The sequence below is a fragment of the Callithrix jacchus genome, chromosome 5 (assembly GCF_049354715.1).
Source record: "Callithrix jacchus isolate 240 chromosome 5, calJac240_pri, whole genome shotgun sequence".
Taxonomy (NCBI): Eukaryota; Metazoa; Chordata; class Mammalia; order Primates; family Cebidae; genus Callithrix; species Callithrix jacchus.
In genome coordinates, this window is record NC_133506.1 from 116113921 (window position 1) to 116132679 (window position 18759).

General features: G+C 52.8%; 1 pseudogene; it reads left to right on the top strand.

The window, feature by feature from the left end:
* The first annotated feature begins 3877 nt into the window (after positions 1-3877).
* On the top strand, positions 3878-4823 carry LOC100413311 (aldo-keto reductase family 1 member B1 pseudogene; annotated as a pseudogene).
* Positions 4824-18759: the final 13936 nt, after the last annotated feature.

Genomic DNA, 18759 nt, shown 5'->3' on the forward strand with positions numbered 1-18759 from the left:
TTGCAAGAATCTTAAATCAATTTTGCATTTCAGATTTGTGAGCAGAGCAATTCCGTCTTTCTTCCTCAGAGGTTTCCCATGGACACCTGTATACCTTTAGGGACCTCCCCAGTGGTCCACGAACCACACTTTAGGAAAATTCTATAGACATTAAGTCCGTCGTCTGAATCATGAAATGTAGTCAGGTGGGGGGAACTGTCCTGTTACTCTGGTCTCTGGCCACCTACAGCTGGAAGAGTGCATCCCTGGCCAAGTGACATGTTAAGTGGGAGGGACCTGGATAGACACATAAGGGGCATTCAGAGAGATCCAGGACATTTAAGTGGACAGCTCAGTTTTGAGGAGATTCATGAAAAGACAAAGAGTCAGTCAGGATTCAGCTGGTGACGGGCAGCTCTAGTCCCATGGTGTCCCCTGGTTAGGTGTTCTGTTTCTACGAGGGTCCTGTAGCACGCAGTAAGCTGTTTCTGACTAGTGAATAGTCCTCCAGAGCTCTAGAGGTCTGCCCTGTGAGTCTCTTATTGTGGCGTCAGTCTTTTTTGATGCCACAAATACCCCTAATGCATAGGGTCTGTGGGGCTTGGGGTCCAGGTGGCAGGTTCATTCGCACCTCATCTGGAACTGTGGAACAGCTCTTTCTTGCTCTGCATCCTACTCAAATTTGACAGCCTTCAATGTCATCTGTAAACATAGTCCCAAATGTAGAACATGTTTTCTCCAGAGTCTGAGGAGGCCTACCAGATGTGCAATTTTTTTTTTTATGAGATGGAGTCTTGCTCTGTCGCCAGGCTAGAGTGCAGTGGAGTGATCTTGGCTCACTGCAACCTCCACCTCCTGGGTTCAAGGGATTCTCCTGCCTCAGTCTCCTGAGTAGCTGGGACTACAAGCAGGAGCCACCAGGCCTGGCCAAAGAGATCAAGCCAGGATGGTCTTGATCTAGGCATAGATATCTAGGCATGCTTCTGCCAAACCACTAAAGAGCTCACTGACATTAATAAGACTCTAAATCTTTGTAGGGGATTTTTCTTCCCATCCCCTGGAATGCATGTACTTACCAAGTCTCTGTGGCACTTTTCTGGTTCAATTAACATGACATCATCACAAGAGTAGACCAAAGTGGCCAGGCACCATGGCTCATACCTGTAATTCCAGCACTTTGGGAGACTGAGGCAGGTGGATCATCTGAGGTCAGGAGTTCAAGACCAGCCTGACTGACATGGTGAAACCCTGTCTCTACAAAAAATACAAAAAAAATTAGCTGGGTGTGGTAGCATACACCTGTAATCCCAGCTAATTGGGAGGCTGAGGCAAGAGATTCACTTGAACCCAGAAGGTAGAAGTTGCAGTGAACAAAAATTTCGCAATTGCACTCCAGCCTGGCAATGAGAGTGAAACTCCGTCTCAAGAAGAAGAATAAGACAAAGAAGAAGAAGGAGAAGGAGAAGAGGAAGAAGAAGAAGAAGAAGAGAAGAAGAGGAGGAGGAGGAAGAGGGGGAGGAGGAGGAAGAGGGGGAGGAGGAGGAAGAAAAGGAGGAGGAGGAAGAAAAGAAAAGGAGGAGGAGGAAGAGGAGGAGGAGGAGGAAGAAAAGGAGGAGGAGGAAGAGGAGGAGGAGGAGGAGGAAGAAGAAGGAGAGACCAATGCACTATTCTGCAGAATGTCCAGATGCTCCAGGTGTCTTCAGACTTTTACGACGGAGTGGGAAAGTTAATATACTCTAAAACAAGACCTTAAATATATACTGCTGTCTTTCCCAGGTGAATGCAAATTGTTTCTATTTCTTTCCAATAAGGATGAGAAAGAATGCATTTCCCAGATCAATGCCCACGTACTATGCACCTGAGGCATGTTCCTCTGTTTTAGCAAAGGCACAGCACCTGGCGCAGCAGCCATCAGTGGGCTAATACTCAGTTGTGTTTGCTCTGGTCCACTGTCATCCTCTAGAAACTATTTGGCGAATGTTTGGTTTTTACCTATCGTACCCACTCTAGCATGCCCACTTCTCCAAGCTTTTTGATCCCATCTTCTACTATCTGCTATGACAGTTTTAGCATTTCTACTGCACTTAGTATAAAGCTGGCTGGTCGGTGATTCAGAGATTCAGAGTCTGCTTCTCTCTCTTTCTTTTTTTTTGAGACAGTATCTTGCTCTGTCACCCAGGCTGGAGTGCAGTGGCATGATCATGGCTCACTGCAGCCTCGCTCTCTTCAGCCTCCTGAGTAACTGATACTACAGGCATGTGACACCACACCTGACTAATCTTTTTTTTTGTCCCCCAGGCTGGTGTGCTGTGGCACCATCTTGGCTCACTACAACCTCTGTCTCCTGGGTCAAGAGATTCTCATACCTCAGCCTCCCGAGTAGTTGGGATTACAGGTGTGTGCCACCACACCCAGCTAATTTTTGTGTTTTTAGTAGAGGTAGGGTTTCACCATGTTGGCCAGACCTGTCTTGAACTCCTGACCTCAAGTGATCTGCCTGCCTTGGCCTCCCAAAGTGCTGTGATTACAGGTATGAGCCACCGCACTCAGCTAATTTTTATTTTTATGTTTTTAATAGAGATGAGGTCTTGCCACGTTGCTCGTGCTGGTCTCAAACTCCTGAGCTCAAGCTATCCTTCCACCTTGGCCTCCCAAAGTCCTGGGATTGCAGGAGTGAGCCATTGTCTGGCCCAGAGTCTGCCTCTTTAGGCCACTCCTGGCACCAGCTGTCTTCAGTTAGATCTCCAGGAAACAGACTCTAAGATGGAGTTTTATGTGCAGAAATTTTGGAGGGAGCAAGTGCAGTGGGATAGGGCAGAAACAGACATTTCACTGCAGTGCATTCACAATGAAGGCCTCGGCTGACCCCACAAGGAGTTCTGGAGCAGAGGTTCCCCTTGGGAGCTGTCCCTGCCTTGAGACAAGGAGTCAGGTTTTTACACCCTCACAAGAACCAGCCCTAGGATCACTGCCGTTGGGCAGGAGCGAGACCTCAGGACTCCCTTTGCCTGAAGGTGATACCTAGGGAGGAATATCAAGGCAGCGGCCTCCGGCTTTCCCCTCAGCCAGGGGAAAAGGATGTTACAGTCCCGCAGGGACCCCCGCAATACAAGCTGAGGAAAGGCAGATTTCACAGATCTCCAGCCATTGGAGCCTTCTTGAAAATTTGTGGGCTGGGTGCAGTGGCTCATGCCTGTAATCCTAGCACTTTGGGAGAACAAGGCAAGTGGATCACCTGAAGTCAGGAGTTTGAGACCAGCCTGGCCAGCATGGCAAAAACCCCATCTCTACTAAAAATACAAAAATTAGCCAGGTGCAGTGGTGCATGCCTATAATTCCAGCTACTCCAGAGGCTGAGACAGGACAATCGCTTGAACCTGGGAAGCAGAGGTTGTAGTGAGGTGAGGTTTCGCCACTGCACTCCAGCCTGGGCAACAGAGTGAGACTCTGTCTCAAAAAAAAAAAAAAAGGAGGGGGGAAATACCTGACCAGTACTCCTTGAAACTGTCAGTCATGAAAAACAAGGAGAGACTAAGAAATTCTCAAGAACCAGAGGTGACCAAGGAGACGCAAACACCAAATGCAATGTGATATCCTGCATGGAATCCTGGAACAGAAAAGGGACCTCAGGAGAAAAATTCCTGAAATCCGAATAAAGTCTGGAGTTTAGCTCACAGTAACGTAGTACAAATGTTGACGTCTTCCTTTTGGCAAATGTTCCGTGATGATGTAGGATGTTAACATTAAGGGAACTGGATAAGGTATATATGGGAATTTTCTGTACTTTCTGTGCAACTTTACTGTAAATCTAAAATTATTAAACCCAAATTGTAAAAGTTTATTTAAAAAAATAGCATTCAAGTTGTTTCCGGGTGGGGGTCTGGGGAGCGCAGCAGCCATGGCCAGCCACCTCGTGCTCAACAACAGCACCAAGATGCCATCCTCAGGCTGGGCATCTGGAAGTCCCCTCCAGGCAGGAAACTGAGGCTGTGAAGGTGGCCATCAATGTTGGGTACCACCACGTCGACTGTGCCCACGTGTACCAGAATGAGAATGATGTGCGTGTGGCCATTCAGGAGAAGCTCAGGGAGCAGGTGGCGAGGCATGAGGCACTCTTCTTCGTCAGCAAGCTGTGGTGCACACACCGTGAGAAGGGCCTGGTGAAACGAGCCTGCCTGAGGACGCTCCGTGACCTGAAGCTGGACTACCTGGACCTCTACCTTATTCACTGGCCGACTGGCTTTGAGCCTGGGAAGGAATTTTTCCTATTGGATGAGTCAGGCAACGTGGTTCCCAGAGACACCAACATTCTGGACACGTGGGCGGCCACAGAAGAGCTGGTAGATGAAGGGATGGTGAAAGCTATTGGCATGTCCAACTTCAACCATCTCCAGGTGGAGAGGATCTTAAACAAACCTGGCTTAAAGTAGAAGCCCGCAGTTAAGATTGAGTGCCACCCGTTCCTCACTCAGGAGAAGTTAATCCAGTACTGCCAGTCCAAAGGCATCATGGTGACCGCCTACAGCCCCCTTGGCTCTCCCGACAGGCCCTGGGCCAAGCCTAAGGACCCTTCCCTCCTGGAGGATTCCAGGATCAAGGCGATTGCAGACAAGCACAGTAAAACTACAGCCCAGGTGCTGATCCGGTTCCCCATGCAGAGGAACTTGGTGGTGATCCCCACATCGGTGACACCAGAATGCATTGCTGAGAACTTTAAGGTCTTTGACTTTGAACTGAGCAGCCGGGATATGACCACCTTACTCAGCTACAGCAGGAACTGGAGGGTCTGTGCCTTGGTGAGCTCTGCTTCCCACAAGGATTACCCTTTCCATGAAGAGTTCTGAAGCTGTGGATGCCTGCTCATCCCTAAGTGACCTATACCTGTGTTTCCTGCCTCATTTTTTTCCTTGCAAATGTAGTATAGCCTGTGTCACTCAGCAGTGGGACAGCAAACTGCAGAGTGGCCAGCGAGGGCGTGGCTGGCTTGATGTTGGATCTGAAGAGGCCTGTCAGTAGAGGAGAAGTCGCTTCCAGTTTGCTATGCCTTCTTTTTGCCCTGCTGGGGAAAGAACAACGTAAATACCCTTTTCTGACCAAAGAGAAGCAAAATCTACCAGGTCAAAATGGTGCCACTAACAGCTGAGTTTTGACTGCTTGGAACTGTAACCCTTTCAGCAAGACTTCTCTTTGCCTCAAATAAAAAGTGCTTTTGTGAGCTTGAAAAAATATATAGCATTCAAAAACCATCAGGCAAATGAGCTCCAAATACATCCAGAGATGAGATGGAAGGCTTCCTGGTGCAGAAAGTCTTTCAGGAGGAAGTAAGCTTGAATCTCAGGTGGAATTGGGATATGAGGCCTTGGTGATTGGGCAATGTCCTTGCCTGTAGGATTCTTTGTGGAGTGCTGGGTATTCATATTGCTGTCTTTCCCTATCACTAGCAACCTCAGGGAAGCAGAACCCGTCTGGGAAAGAGCGGACAGAACTGAAGAGGGACTCAAGGAAGTTGGGCTTACTGGATTGGGGGTGCATGTTAAAGTTCCGGTTTGAACAGGTTTGGATTGAGAGATGGATGGTGGGGAGGGCATCATGCTAAATACTTCCTCTACTTTCCAGCAGAGCCCAAGCAGGAAAGCAGGAGAATCTAGAGGAAGGAAGTGACACAGGCCTGCCCCCGGTCTGATGGGGAACCTACGTTATACCCTCAAGGAACCCGATCTGTTTGGGAGACACACTCTCTGACTTCAGAGAGCTCTCTGTCTGAATGCGCAGACCCAATGCCTAGCGTTGAGGAGCCCCTCTGGATTAGAGGAAGAAGCCGTGTCCCTCCCATCAGGCAGGACACCCCACATGCACACTGGTGGTAGCTGGGCTGACCTTCAGACATTAGTATTCAGGGACAAGGAGAGCCTGGGAGGAAGGCTTGAGGAGGGACCTGTGGTCTTTTGTGAAGAGAAGGCCAGTGTGAAAGGTGCTGGGATGGAGCTGATGGGCCCCCGGGCAACGAGCCCTGCTCGGACATGGATGTCCGTGTTGGTGACCAAGCTCTGAATCTGTTGTCCCCACCGGGGCTGACAGCAGCTGAAAAACGGTATCAGTGAAGGGACAGGGAAAGACAGGAGACAGACAAATAGAGACACATGAGCCACATGCGGAAGAAGATCTGAAATGGAGTGATAAAGCGTACATATGAGGCCGGGCGCGGTGGCTGACGCCTGCAATCCCAGCACTTTGGGAGGCTGAGTGGGTGTATCACCTGAGGTCAGGAGCCTGAGCAACGTGGTGAAGCCCGTCTCCACTAAAAATACAGAAAATTAGCCTGTAGGGACACGCACCTGTAGACCTAGCTACTCTGGAGGCTTTGAGACAGGAGAATTGCTTGAACCCAGGAGGTGGAGTTTGCAGTGAGCTGAGATAGAGCCACTGCACTCCAGCCTGGGCGACAGAGTGAGACTCCGTCTCAAAAAAAAAAAAAAGAATAGATATGAGTATATGATTCAAATGCAGGCAGAATCGAAGAGAGATTCCTGCTCCCAAACCTCCCCTCCTCCCCCGACTCCTGCCCTGGCCCCAGCTGGCACCCCATTTGCATCTCCCTCTCTACATGCCCCCCATTCAGGCATTACCTCAGTATTTTCTTTCACTAGGGATCAAAGGCAAACAGAGCCAACATCCACATATGCCAGCTTGCGGGGGAGGAGGACATCTACCATGTGGTACACACCAGGCAGGGGCAGGAGGAGGGGCCAGGGAAGAGCCGTGCCCGGGGCACAACCGGCAGTGAGCAATGGTTGATGAGTGACCAAATGAGTAGCATGGAATCAATATTAGAGAATTGGCCATAGCACAGTGGTTAAAGCCTGCATTCAAATCTCAGCTCTGCAACTTCCTAGCTGTGTGACCTTGAGCAAATGACTTAACCTCCCTGAGCCTCAGCTTCCTCATCTGTGAAATGAGGATAAGAATATTAGAGGCACCTACATCATAGCATTGTTGCGGCCTGGCATCTAGCTCATGCCTGCATGGATCTTACCACAGGGCCTGGCACACAGGAGGCACCAAACAGCCCTCAGCCTGTGTCATGCAGGTACTACGCAAGTGACTTTCCTGTCTGTGACATGCATGTGTGCTCAGTGGGGATACGGCGTGTGCAGGGGGAGCTTCTGGGCTGGATGACAGCGAGGGTGGCAGGTGGTACTGTAGGGTGGGAGGAGCACTAGCTGTGTGGCCAGGCCAGGCAGGCATGGGATCTATTCACAGCTTCACCACTTCCCAGCCCGGGGAGCCCCCACAAGGAACTTCCCCTCACAACAGAGTGGACATAAGCCCTTCCTGGGGCATTGTCAGTGAGAATGCCTCTTCAAACACTACTGAGAGCTGTACTTTTTTTTTTTTTTTTTGAAATGGAGTTTTGCTCTTGTTACTCTGGCTGGAGTGCAGTGTCACGATCTCGGCTCACTGCAACCTCCGCCTCCCTGTTTCAAGTGATTCTCCTGCCTCAGCCTCCTGAGTAGCTGGGATTAGCCCGCCAGCACGCCCAGCTAATTTTTTTTTTTTTTGTATTTTTAGTAGAGACAGGGTTTCATCATGTTGGCCAGGCTGGTCTTGAACTCCTGACCTCAGGTGATCCACCCACCTCAACCTCCCAAAGTGCAGGGATTACAATGTGAGCCACCGCGCCTGGCGGAGAGCTGTAATTCTTTCCTACATTCTATGTGGTCTGTTGTATGCGGCTGTGTGTGTCTAGAAGCCATGTAGACTTAGAAATAGGGGACGTATGGGTCAGTGAGAGAAGCCCAATCTAGCTGCCGGAACACCTGGGTTCTTTCAGAGCTCAAGAAAGGGGATCTTGCGAAATGCCTCAGCCCTTCTGACTCTCCAGCTACAAAATAGAGGTATTAAGGCTGACGTCGCAGAGCTGTTGTGAGGATTAAATGAGATACCGTGTGTGGTGTGGTCAGCTCACAATAGTTCCTCAGCAAATGGGAGAGAGGCAGCTGTGTTCTGATCTTTCCAACTGCTGGTGGTGCCTGTGGTCAGTTTCCAGCCACGTCATCCTGCAACCCTTTCCATGCATGCACACAGATGGGAGCCTGTTTGTGCAAATAGCCACTTCTTTAGATGAAGTAAGGGCATCCCTTGGCCCATCCTGGGTCCCTTGGACCAGCTGGAAGTAGCAGATAAGCCTGGGGGCTCTGGAGCCAGGCTGCCTGGGCTTGAATGCCAGCTTAGCCACTTGCTAGCTTTGTGACTTCAGACAACTGCCTTAACCCCTCTGTGCCTTTCTTTCCTCCTCTGAAATTGGAGACAATTGGAGCACCCATCTCAGAGGGCTTTGGAGGAGTACAAAGGTGGAAAGTGCTGACGGCAGAGCCTGGCTCCATCGTTGTTGTTATTCTGGAGATGGGCCGGGTCTGGAGGGTGCGCTCCACGGCCTGATTCCCACGCCTTTCCTGGCCACCAGCTATCTCATCCCTGGAACAGTCCTCCTGAGCTCTGACCAGTCTCCCTCAGGCAGAAGTTCCTAGAAGGGTGCAACCTGGGGCAACAGCCAGGGCAAGCTGCTAAAATGATCACACTTCAGAAGAGGCCTCCGGATGTCAGTGGGACAGTTTTTTGGAAAGTGAATGTTCACAATGTTCAGGAAAGACGAGTGAGGCACCCTTTTGTAGGTCCCCAGCAGGGTAGGAAAGAACCAGCCTTTCTCAGCTCTATTCCTCCCCGGCCTCAGACCCCCCCCCCACCCAAAACACAGAAAGAGCCGCAGGGGAGGGTGAAAGCGGTCTTCGGCGAGGTCAGAGGTCTGATACTCTGAAGTTCAAATCTCACTGCCCTGCCAGTGACCTCAAGAGGAGAGCCAGGAGTAGAAAAATGTAAAGAGGGTATCTAAAGGGGGTGGGTGGGGGCTGGGGAGGTATGATTGGAATGAGAGAAGAAATAGTGGGCTGTCAGAAAGAGGGAAACAGAAATTGTGGGGACCTGCTTTACCCAAAACAGGCAGAGGACCACGTGTGTGCGTAGATGTGTAAGTGTGCATCAGTGAATGTGTGAATGAATGAATGAATGTGTGTGTGAGAGAGAGCAGGTGGGTTTGAGCGAGTGCGGATGAGTGCCTGAGAGTCTGTCTGACTGATTATGCAGAGGCAGAAACATAGGCTCACCCCTGGGTGGAGACTTTTTCTGTCCGTCCCCCTTATTTAACAGATGAGGAAACTGAGGTTCAGGGATGGGGAGTGAAATGGCCCAGCCATGTTGGGAGGGGGCGGAGAGGGGCTTTTCCTAGCTTGGCCTTCCCTTCAGTGTCCCCTTCTCCGTCCACCTGCCCCCAGCTATTTTTTAGGTCAGGGGGAGGGGCAGGCCAGGGCTGCTGTGAGAGAAGGGAGAAGGGGAGGAGGGTGGGAGGCAGCCTTGCAGGGCACAGGGGCTCTGCAGGAAGGGTCCGGACATGTGGCCTCCCCGTTTTCTGCGGACGTGGACTCCCCACCACAGCAGGGAGGTGTCATCCCTGGAGTGGGCAGCAGAGCCTCTCTCCAGCTTTTCTGCCAGATCCAGCCTCGAATTCAGGGAGGGCCCTTCAGAAGGACACTTGGGCAGGCTCCCAGTCTGACAGAGCTGAGCCCTAAGAGGGAGTGGGTAAACCTGGGCCCACCCAAGTTCAGGCCCTCCCCTCCCCGCCTCTCCTTGGTGTCCCCATCTGGAAAATGGGAGAAAGGGCAAGGAATTCTATCTGCCATGGGGAGGTAGAATCCGGGTGAGGGACGTGCAACGAAGCCCCCTTCCGATGGCAGTCGGGGGAATAAGACCTCATCACAGGCCTGCCTATGGCTTCCTCCACTCCTTCAGAGACCCCTGCCTGGGAGGGGCATCCTCTCCCTGAGTGTGGGGGAGGAGGAGAAAGAGGGTCCACGTCAGGAGAGGGAAGCTGCAGCCAGAAGACATTCCAGATGACTCACAGCCCCGGAACGCCTTGAGAGCGGCGGGGACAGCCCCCTGTTCAGCTGGGGCAGCTGGAGACCCAGGACCTGGGGGGCAGGGAGGCCAGGCGAGGGGGAGGCAGGGGTTAGAGGCAGAGCCTCGAGACAGGATTGAAGCCAAGGTCTCTGAGAGCAGCAGAGAGACGGAGACAGTGTGCCGCCCGCTTCATCCTAGCCACAAACGGTGATCCTCACAGCAGGGGGAGGAGGGCTAGAGCTTACAGAGGGCCTCCTCCTAGACCATCACGGAACTCCTCTTCTTGTGAACAGCTTGAAAACAAGAGGAACAGCCTGCCCCTGTCCCTTGGTCTGATCCTAGCACCCTCCTGCCCTGAGGAGGCAGGGGGATGGCTACAATGACCTCCAGAGAGCCCCCACGTGATTCTCACCCACTCCAACACACTTCACTGTCAGGCTTCTCCCATGACCTCTGTCCCCTCCACTTCCTGGGCCTCAGGTTTGAGGAAGGCAAACTGAGGCCGGACGAGGCTGGGCCTTGAGGAACACAGCTGCTCTCCCCAGGCCAGCCTGACCCAGCCAAGCTGTGTGCACTGGGCCTCTGCGTCCTGCTCTTCCTCCCTCCATCAAAGATGCAGCTAAGCCTCCAGTCTACGTGGCAGGCAAGGGGGTAGCCTGCGAAGGAGGGGAGCTGGGAATGAGGTCAGCGGGTTGGATGGGCCAGGCCATGGCTACGAAGGCATCTGGGCTGCAGCAGTCTGGAAGGTAGGGGCCTCCGGGTCAGGCCACTCCCAGCCCAAACCAGCCATCCACCGCCCACCATGGCCTCCTTCCCGTCTCCTGCTCCTCCCCTCCTTGCAGCCCACATTCCGCCCGCCCAGGCCAGATGGTTCCCATCAAGGCTTTTCCATGTGGCAGTTCCTCCCTGCCCACCAGGCTCCCTTCCCCCTCTGGCCACATGGCTCAGCTGAGATTGGGGAACAGCACTCCTGGGCTGTCCTCCCAGGACCAAGCTGGGATTCTGTGGGATCCCCGGGTCACGCTGCCACCGCCATCCTCAGTGGCTTCCCTGGCCCTGCCAGCTCCCCAGCCCCTACCACCTGGGCTTTTCAGTGTCACAGGGTTCTTACCTCTGACCCCTCAATCCCAGCTGTGTGACCTCTGGCAACTACTTTCCTTCTCTGGGCCTCAGTTTTCTAATCTGTAACAAGGAGGGGAGGACAGAATAAACTCAGAGCTTCCTTCCAGCAGAACATCTCCTATTCTGTGATATTTCCACCTGGAGACTCTAAAGCTCTGGGGCCCAGCAGAAGTCAAAGCCCAGCTCTGGAGGGGTTATCTGGTCTACCTCCTCACCTGCTCCCAGCCCGTCTGTTCATCTCCATATCCACGAGTTCCTCCCAACCCACTCACACTTTCCTTGAATCTTCCCCTACCCTCAAGGGCCCCTGGCCTTCTTTTTTGTGGGGAGGGGGGACAGAGTCACCCAGGCTGGAGTGCAGGGGCATGATCTTGGCTCACTGCAGCCTCTGCCTCCCAGATTCAAGTGATTCTCCTGTCTCAGCCTCCTAAGTAGCTGGGACTACAGGTGTGTGACACCATGCCCAGATAATTTTTCGTATTTTTAGTTGAGATGGGGTTTCACCATGTTAGTCAAGATGGTCTCGATCTCTTCACCTCATGATCAGCCCACCTTGAACTCCCACTGCATCCGGCCTAAGGGCCCTGGCTTCTAACTTGAGTCCTTCTGCTGTCACCAAGGTATAAGAACTCACCTCTGGGTGAGTTCTCAGCAAAAGATCACAACCATTCTCCTCTCAAAGGCAGTCACCAACTCCCTGTGGTCACCAGAGTACAACTCCTACCCCCAGGACCCCAGGCCTCTAGCAGTTGGCTCCAGCCTTATCTTCCTCTGCCCATGGCCTTGTCTCTCTTTCTTTCTCTCTGTCCATCTCTCACTCAATCTGTGAAACTTCTCAGGCTGGGTGGTCCCTTTCCTCCCATTTAAACCCTGCATTGGAACCCTGTCACCCACCCTCCTAAGCCTGGTTGGAAAGCCTCCTCCTCCATGCAGCCTTCCTTATTTCCCACCGGCACTCTCATTATCCTTTGTGTCTGGAGGTTTCCATTTACTGAGCAAGACACAGGCCAGCAAGGTGGTCTCACCACTGCCCCAGTTCACACACTGGGGAAAGGGAGTACAGAGCTGGAGCATTTACTCAAAATCACACAGCCAGTGCTGCCTCAAATAAGGGACATTTGTGTGTGTATGTGTGTGTGTGTGTGTGTGTGTGTCTATGTGTCTGTGTGTGTGTCTGTGTGTGTATGTCTATGTGTCTGTGTGTATATGTGTGTGTCTATGTGTCTGTGTGTGTGTCTATGTGTCTGTGTGTCTATGTGTCTGTGTGTGTCTGTGTCTATGTGTCTGTGTGTGTGTCTGTGTGTGTATGTGTGTGTGTCTATGTGTCTGCGTGTGTCTGTGTCTGTGTGTGTATGTGTGTGTCTATGTGTCTGTGTGTGTGTCTGTGTGTGTATGTGTGTCTATGTGTCTGTGTGTGTCTGTGTCTATGTGTCTGTGTGTCTGTGTGTGTATGTGTGTGTGTCTATGTGTCTGCGTGTGTCTGTGTGTGTCTATGTGTCTGTGTGTGTATGTGTGTGTCTATGTGTCTGTGTGCATGTGTCTGTGTGTGTGTCTATGTGTCTGTGTGTGTCTGTGTCTGTGTGTGTATGTGTGTGTCTATGTGTCTGTGTGTGTGTCTATGTGTCTGTGTGTGTCTGTGTCTGTGTGTATGTGTGTGTCTATGTATCTGTGTATGCGTGTGTCTATGTGTCTGTGTGTGTATCTGTGTGTCTATGTGTCTGTGTGTGTATGTGTGTGTCTATGTGTCTGTGTGTGTGTCTATGTCTGTGTGTGTGTCTATGTGTGTGTCTATGTGTCTGTGTGTATGTGTGTGTCTATGTTTCTGTGTGTGTGTCTATGTGTCTGTGTGTGTGTGTCTATGTGTCTGTGTATGTGTGTGTCTATGTGTATGTGTGTGTCTATGTGTCTGTGTATGTGTGTGTATGTGTCTGTGTGTGTGTGTCTGTGTCTGTGTGTGTGTGTCTATGTGTTTGTGTGTGTGTGTGTGTGTTATTCCCCTTCCTGGCTCCCTACTCTCCCAGAGTAGAAGCTATTGTCCCCAGAGCTCTCCCCAGCACAGGGATGACCCCAGAAGACCTGCAGTAACCACCCAGGGAATAGGATCAACTACAGGGTCAGCAAATTCAGCAAATTCAGCATATTTTCCTCCAAGTAGGGTCTTTGTCCAGACAGAAGCCTGGGGTCATCCCTGTTCCTCAACACCCCCACCCCACATCCAGTCCAACCCCAGCACCTGTAAATTTTGTCTCCCAAAGGCCTCTCAAGCCCATCCTCTTCTATACATCTCCATTCCCATCTACCAGGTCCAAGCCCCTCACCTGGGCAGGTGTGGCTGCCTCTCAGCTGCTCCTCCACCTTCGCCCACAGCCCTCCTCCTGCAGGTACCTACTCCATGGAGTGCCCATGGCCTTCTTCTACAAATGCATACCTGATTGTGACCCTCCCCTGCCTCAGGCCCTCTGCTGGGGCCCATAGCTCAAAGAAGGGAGACTACACCCCTGCTGGGGCCTCTCTGGCCTGCCCAGCCTTTGCCTCTGGTGCTCAGCCACCCTGGCCTTCCCTGAATTCCTTGGGCATCCAGCACTGGCCATGCTCCCTCCTGCCTTTGCATATGTGGTCCCATCACTCCCCAGCCTGCCTCCTACCCCTCCCATCAGCCTACCCAGGGAAGCCTTCCTAGGGCTCCAGGGCTCAGGCAGACCCTTTGCCTTGTCTGCCCTTTCAAAGCTCTGCATTCTTCTCCTTAGCAACCTTGCTGGTTGCACCTCCATGTTTATTCATGTAATTTCATTGCTGTCTGTGTTTTTACCAGACATAAGCTCCATCAGGCAGGCACAGGGTCTGTACTGCTTACCACTGAATGCCCAGTGCCCAGCAAAGTGCCTGGCACGTGAGTATTGTTGAATGAACTCATCGGTAAATGAATGTGGCTCCTTAGCAGGAGGCGGCTTTTGGGAAGAAGGCAAGGTCATGTTATCCATACAGAATCCTTTGTGTCTGAGCCAGACTGTCCAAAGGGGCCCTCTGCCAGGGCTGGTGCAAGTGTGCAGACTGGGCTTCCCCACCCCTGCCCAACATCGCCCCTGAAACTCCAGAATATCAGGTTTGCCAGGAGGAAGAACCGGTGGCTGGGTCAAAGGTGGAAGACAGGAGACATTGGTGGCCAAGGCTTACCTGGGGTGGGGGTTGTCAGGGGGTCTCAGGGAAGGAGATCAAGATCTAGAAGGTACGTCTGCCCAACAGAGGCTTCTCCTCAGCACCCCACTTCTCTTATTTAAATTCAGGATTCAAAGGAACCTTGGCATTTATCTCCCAAACACAACATGGCAACCAGACATCTGGCTGTGATACAAGCCCGGCACCACCCGCCCCCTCCATGGCTGCTGCCCTTTCTCCCCTGGAGCAGCTCAGGAAGCCTGCACACCCACCTGCAGCATGAAGAGACCTGGGACAGCGCCACCCCCCAGCATGGGCACCAGAGCATGGGGGACTGGGAAAGAGGAGATGCCTGCCCAAAGAGAATAAGAGAGCAAAAGAGGGAGGGAGAAAGAAGAGTGTGTGGGTGGAGGGGTGGGACAATGGGCCAGAGGCAGAGAAAAAAAAAAAAACTAAGAAAAGGAAGAAAATGCATGAAGAGGAAAATTTGAAGGGAGCAAGGTTGGGGGAGGGGGAGAGAAAAAGTAAATGAATAGAAAAAAGAAAAGAAGAACAAAATGGAGAAAAGAAAGTGAAATAAACAGGCACAGAATTAAACCAAACAGAAAGATGTAAAGAAAAATGTAATCAATTCATTAAGCCAAGGTTTTTGATTTGTTTTGCTTGTTTGTTTGTTCGTTTTGAGACAGAGTTTCACTCTTTTTGCCCAGGCTGGAGTGCAATGGCGTGATCTTGGCTCACTGCAACCTCCATCTCCTAGGTTCAAGTGATTCTTCTGGGTTCAAGTGATAGTCCCAGCCTCCTAAGTAGCTGGGATTACAGGCGTGTGCCACCACTCCCAGCTAATTTTTGTATTTTTAGTAGAGTTGGGGTTTCACCACGTTGGCCAGGCCAGTCTCGAACTCTTGACCTCAGGTGATCCACCTGCCTCAGCCTCCCAAAGTGCTGAGATTACAGGTGTGAGCCATCATGCCCAGCCAAGCCAACTTTTAAGAAGAACCTACACCGCCTGCAGACACCAGGAGCAGGGAGGGACGTGACAGAGCTCCTGGCCAGAGCTCCCACGGGAAAGATGGGGCTGGCCCCTCACTTCTGATTACCACAGAGCGACAGTGAGAACTGGGTCCCCAAACTCAACAACATCCCCCATCCAGCGCATTCTACTCAGCTGGGACCTGGCTGGGACCTGGTGGGGTGCCTGGAGAGGGCCTGGGAGCGGGGCCGGGGAGGGGGGCATGACAGACTTGGTGTCACCTGGGGCCATGCCCCTGGCCCTTCTCTCTCCAGCTCCCAAGTTCTCCTCCTAGGACTGGGGGTGGTGAGGGGTGCAAAGAACGGGGCGGGATCTGTCCAGGACTAGAAAGCAAGGCTCATCTTCAAGAGCCTGGAATGAAGGCTTGCTCTAGGGGAGAATGAGGGGGAGGCTGGGCCTCGCTGTGGACATTTGAGGGCTCAGGTCACCTGGGGAGAAAAGAAGAGGGGAAGGAGAGCAAAAGAGGCCAATGTGATACAGAAAGGGAGCTCTGGAGATGAGGGGGAATGGAGAAAGCAGCGAAGTCACTCAAAAGAGAGGGGAGAGATGCCAGGGCCTGAAAGGAAGGAAGGACGGGGTGTGGAAGGAGAGCGGAGAGCAGGGGAGACGCCTCTCTATACTCCTACCGCAGCTAGACTCCTCTTCCCAGGCACTGCCCTCTGGCCTGGCTTCTGGCCTCCCACACACTCCTCAGCCCACTCCAGTCAGCTTCCTTGCCGGTCTCTTCACCAGAGCAGCTCACATGGGAGGATCAGTCCCCACCAGTCTGCTAAGTCCAGGGAACGCTTCTCCTTACCACACTAGTTCTCTCCGCAGCACGGAACTCTCCTTCCTTCCAGCACCATCTCCTTCCTCTGCACTCATGACCCCCCAGTCCCTCTCCCCCAGCCCTCCTCTGGCCACTCTTGCCCTGTCTCCTCCTAAGCCCTTATGCCCTGAGGGTCCCCAAGGCTCAACGCCAGCCCCTCCACACTCCTCCCTCCACCCACTATGCTTTCGCTGAGGCCGCACCGTCCACAGCCCCAGCTTCAGTTACCATCCTCCTGGGCCCCTCTGAACTCCTACTCTGGCACCCAAGGATTTCCTCCATATTTCTAACTGGATGTCTCACAGGCTTCAAACAGTCAGCACAGACCAAACCTACTTCATCGTCTTCCCCCCTAACCCTGGACAGGAAGAAGGGCGGAAGGAGGGGAGAGAGGGAAATCCTAGGAGGCCAGAGGACTTGGATTTGGGGCTAAGGCATAGAAGGGCAGAGCTGCAGCTGGAAGATGAGGAACCCAGCAACAGGCTCCGACGGTGCCGCGCTGAAGCAAGCAGAGAAGAAGGTCCCAGACACACTCAGGGGTGGTCCCCATACTCTGCTCCAGGCTCACTCCACAGGAACTGTGCAGGGCTCAAAATAGAGACTCATGGAGAGCTTCATCCTGGGGTCTCCACTGCACCCCCCACCTGCCCTGCTCTTAGACACCCCCTTCTCTCTTCTCAGCCCCTCTCCTAGGGACCCCCTCCCTGTCATCAGTCTGGGGCCAGAGGTGGGAGCAGAGAAGCCTTCTGGAGAGTTGGAGTAGGGGGGAGGGGCAACAGAACCTCAACTGGAGGCCATAGAGCTGTAAAGCAGAACCCAGATGTGCATGGCAGGGGATGCGCCCCACCAGGTGCACCGCACCTGGGCTACCTCTTCCAGGTGTGTTCCCTCCTTTGTCCCACACCTTGAGTCCAGATGGGGCGCCTGAGGAGCTCTGAGAGCAGGGGCCTTTTCCCTCCTTCTGTGGTGTTGGGGGGGGCACTTGGGGAAATTTGGAGGAGAGAATTCAGAGCTCAGCACTTTCCTCTTTCTGTTTTTCTTCTTAAGGAATTTTTTTTCCCTAACTGCTAATGACTTTACCATTTCTTGGGGGTGTGGGGAGGAGATTTTGGCTTTTGCTCCCCCCACTTTAAATGCCGGACAAAGTCTTGCATTCCACGAGAAGCCAGAGCTTCAGCGTTTCCTAAAGATGAGGTGGCGTCTCCTCCTCTCTCAGGCACAAGCTCCCTCCTCCTCCCACCCCCCATCCCCCCAGTCTGCAGCCCTCAGTCCTGGCCAGGAAGGCCCAGCCAGGCTGGGAGGAGACCCCAAGCACATTCTTCCTCTCACTGTCATGCTGCAGAAATTAAAGACACATCTTCAGCCTGGGCGCCTGCCAAACGTTTTAAGTCAAAGAGTGGCAGAGGAGGCCTTGAGCCTCAGCTCCATGCCACGTGTAAAGGATGCTTGGAAACCGTCTGCCTCGGCTCCTGGGAGGAAGGCCTGGAACAAGACATTGGGGTGGTGGCTGTCACAGACCAGGCACACAAAACCCAAATACCAAGTGTCCCCAAATATCCTTCAGAACCCCAGGCCCATGATGTAGCAACTCCCAATTCACACCTTGGAGGTTTCAGCTCTTCTTTAAGACATGCCTGGGAAAGCCTGGATGGGGAACATGTGGGGAGGGGGCGCTGCAGGCAGGAGCCCTTCTTGCTATGAAACCCAAGACGCAAGGAGGTGGACAGGTCACCAACCATCACACGACCAAGCCCAGTGACACCCTGCCCTAGACCACCACTCTAAATGTCTATTCCCTCCAAAAACAGGACTCTTGTCCCCTATTAGGGAGGGGGTATCTTGGAACTGACCCACAGTAAAGACTTTGGTGGCTTCAGGAAATGCCATCTCAGCACCTCAGCCCCCTAGTCCTGCCCTGCAGTCGCTGGCACTAGGCGGGGGCAGACCCTGGGCCACAAGTTGCTGCCACATGGTCGGGATAATTGATGAAAGTCCGTCCCTCCATTGCTGTCTCCAGCCCTGCCTCTCTGGAAACTCTATATTTTCCCTTTAATTATAGTCCCTGCAGTCTCCCGCTGCCGCCCCACCCGCACCGCTCATCCTGGCTGCCCACGGCCGGCCGACGTGGCTCCCTCCCCTTCTGTTCCTTTTTTTCCCCTTTGCCTTCGTTGCACAAAACCAGCTGGGGGAGGGCGTGGAGAGGGGCGGGGGGAGGCAATGGAATCTTGGATGGTTTGGGGGAGGCGGGACTCCCCGCTTCCACGTTTGCAGCTCTGGAGCACCAGGGGTGGGGAGCCACACAAGAGGGAGAGAAATGAACAGGGCAGGCCAGGAGACCCCCAGGCCTTCTCTCAGGCCCACAGATTTTGTCAGAATGAGGTAGATTGGGGTTGAGGCAGAGCCCTGTTGCAGGGTTGGGACACAGTGGAAGAAAGGACATGGAGTTCTCTAGAGGCATCTTCCCTAGATATCATATAGCCTGCTGTCCTTTGGGTCCCAGGCACCTTTCAGAGTGTACAGATGATTCTCTCTGGTTCCTAAGGCAGAGAGCAATGACCTGGATTTTCAGTAAAGAGATGAGGCAGTGGCAAGTGGCCTCTAAAATAAGATCAATCATCCTCTGTAACCTATCCACACCCCCAAAGGCAATCACCCAGACCCCCAAAACATCTCACACATCCCCAAAACCGACTGCTGGTACAGCTGGAGA